This window comes from Pteropus medius, unplaced genomic scaffold, assembly GCF_902729225.1.
Source record: "Pteropus medius unplaced genomic scaffold, Ma_sr-lr_union100, whole genome shotgun sequence".
In the NCBI taxonomy this organism is placed as follows: domain Eukaryota; kingdom Metazoa; phylum Chordata; class Mammalia; order Chiroptera; family Pteropodidae; genus Pteropus; species Pteropus medius.
The window spans coordinates 12,268,284-12,274,381 of NW_024352783.1; the positions used below are offsets into that span (position 1 = coordinate 12,268,284).

Sequence of the window (6,098 nt, forward strand, 5' to 3'; positions counted from 1 at the left end):
ATAAGGGCCTAACATCTAAAATATACAAAAGACTCATACGACTCAATAACAACAAAAAACAAATGATCCAATAAAAAAATGAGCAGAGGACCTGAACAGACACTTCTCCCTAGATGACATACAAATGGCCAACAAAAAGATGTTCAACATCACTAGCCTTTAGGGAAATGCAAATCAAAACCACAATGACATACCATCTCACACCTGTCAGAATAGCTATAATCAACAGGGCAGGTAATAACAAATGTTGGAGAGGATGCTGGTGGGACTGCAAATTGGTACATTCACTATGGAAAATAGTATAGAGGTTCCTCAAAAAACTAAGAATTGATCTACCATATGATCCAGCAACCCTTCTATAGGGTATTTACCCCAAAGACTTAAAAACCCATATCTGAAAAGATATTTGCACACCAATGTTCATAGCAGCATTATTCATGGTGGCCAGGACATGGAAGCAACCGAAGTGTCCTACGATAGATGATTGGCTAAAGAAGCTCTAGCACATATATACAATGGAATATTATTCAGCCATAAGAAGAGATGGAATACTGCCATTTGCAACAACATAGATGGACCACGAGATAGTCATGCTAAGTGAAATAAGCCAGACTGAAAAAAATTAAAAATCACGTGATATCATTTATATGTGAGATATAAACCTAAAAGCAACAAATGAACAGGACAAACAAACAGAGACTCATGGACATGGACAATAGACTAGTGGTTACCAGAGGGTAGGGGGTGGAGGAAGAGGGGTTAGGTAGACGGAGTAAAGGGGGTCAAATACAAGGGGTTAAGGGGAGGGCAAAGTGGGTAAAGGGATCAAATATATGGTAGCTGAAGGACATTGGACTTTGGGTGGTAATCACACAATAGAATATATAGATGTCAAACTATAATGTACACCTGAAAATTATATAATTGTATTAACCAATGGTACCCCAATAAACAATTTAAAAAGAAGTATTGTAATAACTATTTATAGTGTCAAACGAGTACTGAATTTATGGGGGGAGATCACTTTGTAAGTTATATAAATCTCTAATCACTGAGTTGTACACCTGAAACTATAATGTTGTATGTCAACTATAATTGAAAAGAATAAAAATATAAAAATTTTAAAAAGCAGCAATTAGCCTATGGTGAATAAGGTGAAGACATTAAAAAGTCCTAATTGACAGTTACAAAATAGTCGTGGGCATGTAAATTATAGCATAAGGAATATAGTCAATAATATTGTAGTCTATGACCATGCTACCCTAAACAAGCCCAATCCCATCTGATCTTGGAAGCTAAGCAAGGTCAGGCCTGATTAGTACTTGGATGGGAGAGAACTTAGGAAGTCCAGGTGCTGTAAGCATAAAAAATAAAAAAATAAGGGATTGTATGCTGACAAGGTCCTTGCAATCTGTAAGGTCAACCAAGGATTGCCTCGCCTAAAAATTTTAAAAATAATAATAATAATAATATTGTAATAACTATGTATGGTGGTAGGTGGGTACTAGACTTATTAGGGGGATCACCTTGTAAGTTATACATATGTCTAACCACTATGCTGTACACCTGAAAGTAATATAAAATGATATTGAATGTCAACTCCAAATAAAAATGAAAAATGAAAAAATCAGTCCCCAGAGCTTTACAGTTGGTAAAGTGCTGTAAATTCCAGTTCTAGCTGCATAGTGAATGACAGCTGATTTTGATTTTATTTTATTTTTTTACTGCGAGGGGGAAAAAAATGAGCATTTGATTGAATAATTCTCTATATAATTAAGTGCTTTCAATTTTGTTTAATTGCTTAAAATACATTTATAATAAAAGTATAATTATATCAATGCTTCTAAGAAGGAAGTATTGGTGTAGTATAAAATGTTGCATTTTATCCTAACAACTGTTAATCTAAATATTTGAGGGGGGGATTGTCCGTGGTTTATTGAAAATATTACAGCACAGCAGAAAGATTCAAACAGCTCCACGTGGTGTTTTGAAATTCATCCCAACTGTAGGCTGAGTAATCTACAGGTTGGACAGACTGCCAAAGTCCAAGAGCATCAGTATTTCCTTAGTGTTAAGATCAATTTCAATAATCTCCTGATCCAGGGCTGAGACCTTGGGAGCTAAGTTATCGCTCCTTTTTCTCTCCTCTTTCTGCAGCTTGATGGAGATACCTCTCACAGGGCTTCTCTGAATCCACTTCATCAGATGGGTAACCTATCCCACTATCTTATTGCAGAGCTTCTTGCTGGGAATTATGACGATCTTCTCAAACAAATGCTTGTTAGTGTGGAAGTCACTGCCCAGGTACATAATTTTTTTTGATGATGACCTGGGCCACCTGCTTTATAGTCTTGTTGCAAACTCAGCCCACCTTGTCAGATCCCCTGGTGAAAAAGCTAAATATGTTCAATTTATACAAGAATAGGTACCATCATATCAAATAATATTTTTCCTTAGACCAATTTGTACTTAGAAAGACAAGATTATCACTCATGAAAAAAATTAAAACAATGTAAAATTAAGAGCTAAATTGTTCTGCACAGGTGACAAGTGCTGAAGAAAATGAGCTCAATGAGAGAACAGTCAGAGTAAGCTTCATGGAAAAGGAGAGATTGGGAGCCACTTTTGAATAGATGTAGGATTGCAAGAGAAATAGAAACTGAAAAGACAGGAAGTAAATGCTGAGTAAATGCTGAGAAATGGTGAAATCAGCCTAATTAACTTAAAGGACAAAATCCTATGGCAGGAAAATAAAAGCATATGTTCACACTCTAATTTGTAAACTAATGTTCATAGTAAAATTATTAATAGCAAAAAAGTGGAAACAATACTAAGTTCCATCACCTAATGAATGAATAAAGGTTTAGCCACACAATGAAGTATTGTTCTACAATAAAAAGAAATATTGATATGTGCTATGACATGGTTGACCCCTGAAAACGTGATGTTAAGTGAAAGAAGTTAGTCATAGAGGGCCACGTATTAATTCTACTCATATGAAATATCCACAATAGTCAAATCTATAGACAGAAAGTTGATTGGCAATTGCCTGGGGCTAGGGGATATGAGAAGCTGAGAATGACAGCTAAGATATGGGGTTCCTTTTTGTGATGATAAAAATGTTCCATAATTAATTGCAGTGATAGTTGTACAACACTGAAAATATTAAGAAACATTGAAATGTACATTTTAAAAGGGTGAATTATATAATGTGTGAATTAGATTTCAGTAAAGTCTTTTTGAAAATCCAAATATATATATAGTGTAATAACTATGTATGGTATCAGATGGGTACTAGAGTTATCAGAGGGATCACTTCATAAGTTATATTGTCTAACCACTATGCTCTACATTTGAAACTAATATAATATTGAATGTCAACTATAATTGAAAATTTTTTTAACTTAATGTAAAAAATGTGTGTGTGTGTGTGTGTGTGTGTGTGTGTGTGTGTGTTGAATCTGCTATGCCATATAGCTATTCTGGGGTTAATTTAGGTATATCATGAACAAAACATGCCTGACCTCATGGAGTTTACATCTTAGTAAGAATAAGCAGTGGAAAAGATAAGCAAATCATATAAAGAGGTTAAGTAAGTACTACAGTGTAAGAAACAGAGCAGCACAAAGGGAAGGGGAAGACGGGCTGCAGTATTAAGGAGAAACAAGCTACACCTCTTGAAGAAAATGACATCTGAGCAAAGGCTTGAAGAAGAATACCTGGAGGAGGAATATCCCAGACAGAGTTACCCAACTGTGTAAATGTTCTCAATGGGCACATGTCTGATGCCCCAGAATAGTAAGGAGGCCATGGGGATGGATTAGAATAAGGGAGGGTTAGATAGGTCAGAGAGATACGGGACTAGACTATAGAGGGGCTGGTGGACAATTGGAAGAACTTTAACTTTTGCTTTCAGTGAGTTGAGAGGCATTGCAGGATTTTGAACATGAATTCCCTGTTTTAAAAGCTTCATTCCAATTGCTCTGTAGAGCGTAGTCTATAATAGTTTACTGTAAAGGCAAAGCAGAGAGATCTGTTAAGAAGCTCTCACAATAATTCTTAGGAAGGAGGTGGCAACCAAATGACAGCAGAGGAGGAGGTGAGTAGTGGGATCTGGATTTTTTGCATTTTTTTTATTGTGGTAAAACATAACATAAAATTTATCATCTTAACCATTTTTAAGTATGCAATTTGATGATATTAAATACAATCACAGTGTTATGAAACCATCACCATTATCCATCCCCATAACTCTTTCGTCTTATAAAACTGAAAACTGGACATCTTTTGTAGAGATGTAAATAACCAGACATTCTGACAGATGGTGAATATTTGATCAAATATCATAAGCATATCCTTTTTAAACAGAACATGGCCCAGGAAGTCAAGCATTGGATTGTGGAAATTACTTCATTAAATTGAAGAGTGCCTATAGAGAACCAAGGACTACTGGACCAGGGCTGTAAGATTAGATTTTCAGAGGATAGCAACAACATCCCTCTATTATCCAGAAGATTATGAAGCACTTCCTTTACACATTGTAGGAAATCAGCTTAGATTTTAGATAGGGTTAAGACATTAGTAGATACTTAAATTGTCACCAAAGAAGTTTGAAAAGCTGGAAGCATTCTGCTAAGTCCAGGGGTCATAGCTGGTGCATGGACAGATAGGGATGCTGAAGCAAAAACACATCCTCACTATTAGGTCTGCATAGACTACAGCCGGGCCTGGGGCTAAGGGGAGATGGCTTCCTCCAAAGCATTGCACCTTTTGGATATGGTGCTATGGCCTTAATAGGGAACCCATATCCACATCTTCCAGGGTCTCAAGGACCAATGTGCATCAGCCCTTGGGTCTCCCCACTCCATCTTGGTGCTAGTCACCCTCTACCTATGTATGTATACCCAAAACTATCAATATTGGAGCCAGTGGGAGTCCCAAAGAACTAATCCAGAAGTTGGCAACATTTTTCTGTAAAGGGCCAAAAAGTAAATATTTTAGGTTTCGTGGCCACACAGTGTCTGTCACAACTTCTCCACTCTGCTGTATTAGGGCAGAATCAGCCATTGTCAACATATAAATGAATGAGTGAATGAACATGGTTATTTTTCAATAAAGTTTTATTTGTGAACACTGAAATTTGAATTTCATATAATTTTATAGAACAAAATATTCTTTTCTTTTGATTTTTTTCAACCATTTTAAAATGTGAAAACCATTCTCACTTTTGTGGGCAAACAAAAACAGGCAGTAGCTGGATTTGGCCTGCCAGCCATAGTTTGAGGACCCCTGTACTAAAACCTGTGTCTTGGAAGGGTACTTGTGGTTACCGGAGCAGTCTTGAGGGCCAGTGCTCCATCCAGTGCTCCAGCTGGCTGTACTAGGATGGAGGCCTTTGAATCGTGCTCCCTCAGGTGCAGTCAGGCTGAGCACAAAGCTTCAAGATCATTCTCACTGGAGCTTTAAGGCCATGCTCATCATGGTCGTTTTTCTGCAGGAGCCCCAGTTGTGACTGCTGTAAGTCAGATGTGCCAGTGATGGGCCTGCTGCTAACTCACAGATGAGCCACACGAATTAGAATAAGGGACCAGCTCTTCACAACACTTTCCTGCCATCTACTGGAAAATTGTTACAGTAATAAATAGATCTACCCTGACTATGAATTTGAATAGTCAGGGTATTCATCCAAAAGTCCTTGGAATTTTGCAATGATCATTTACTCAATTTAAGTAAACAGTTACTTTTGGTTCGGGAAATAGAGAAGGAAAAGCAACTAATTCACAGGAGTCCCAGAAGATGTCATGCAAATGACAAAAAGATCGCTCCTCCACAACTGTCTAGAATTTGAGGGAAGGGAGGCAAAAAGGAGAAAGAAAAGAAGGAAGGAAGGAAGGAAGGAAGGAAGGAAGGAAGGAAGGAAGGGAGGGAGGGAGGAGGAGGGAGGGAGGGAGGAGGAGGAAGGAAGGAAGGAAGGAAGGAAGGAAGGGAAGGAAGGGAAGGAAGGAAGGAAGGAAGGAAGGAAGGAAGGAAGGAAGGAAAGAAGGAAGGAAAGAAGGAAAGAAAGAAAGTCATTACTATTCTTACCCAGAGTTTGGGCT

At 37.6% G+C, this 6,098-nt stretch overlaps 2 pseudogenes; one reads left to right on the forward strand and one right to left on the reverse strand.

The window, feature by feature from the left end:
* The first annotated feature begins 1,244 nt into the window (after positions 1-1,244).
* On the forward strand, positions 1,245-1,363 carry LOC120589954 (uncharacterized; annotated as a pseudogene).
* Positions 1,364-1,942: 579 nt separating this feature from the next.
* Positions 1,943-5,481, reverse strand: LOC120589784 (40S ribosomal protein S17-like; annotated as a pseudogene).
* Positions 5,482-6,098: the final 617 nt, after the last annotated feature.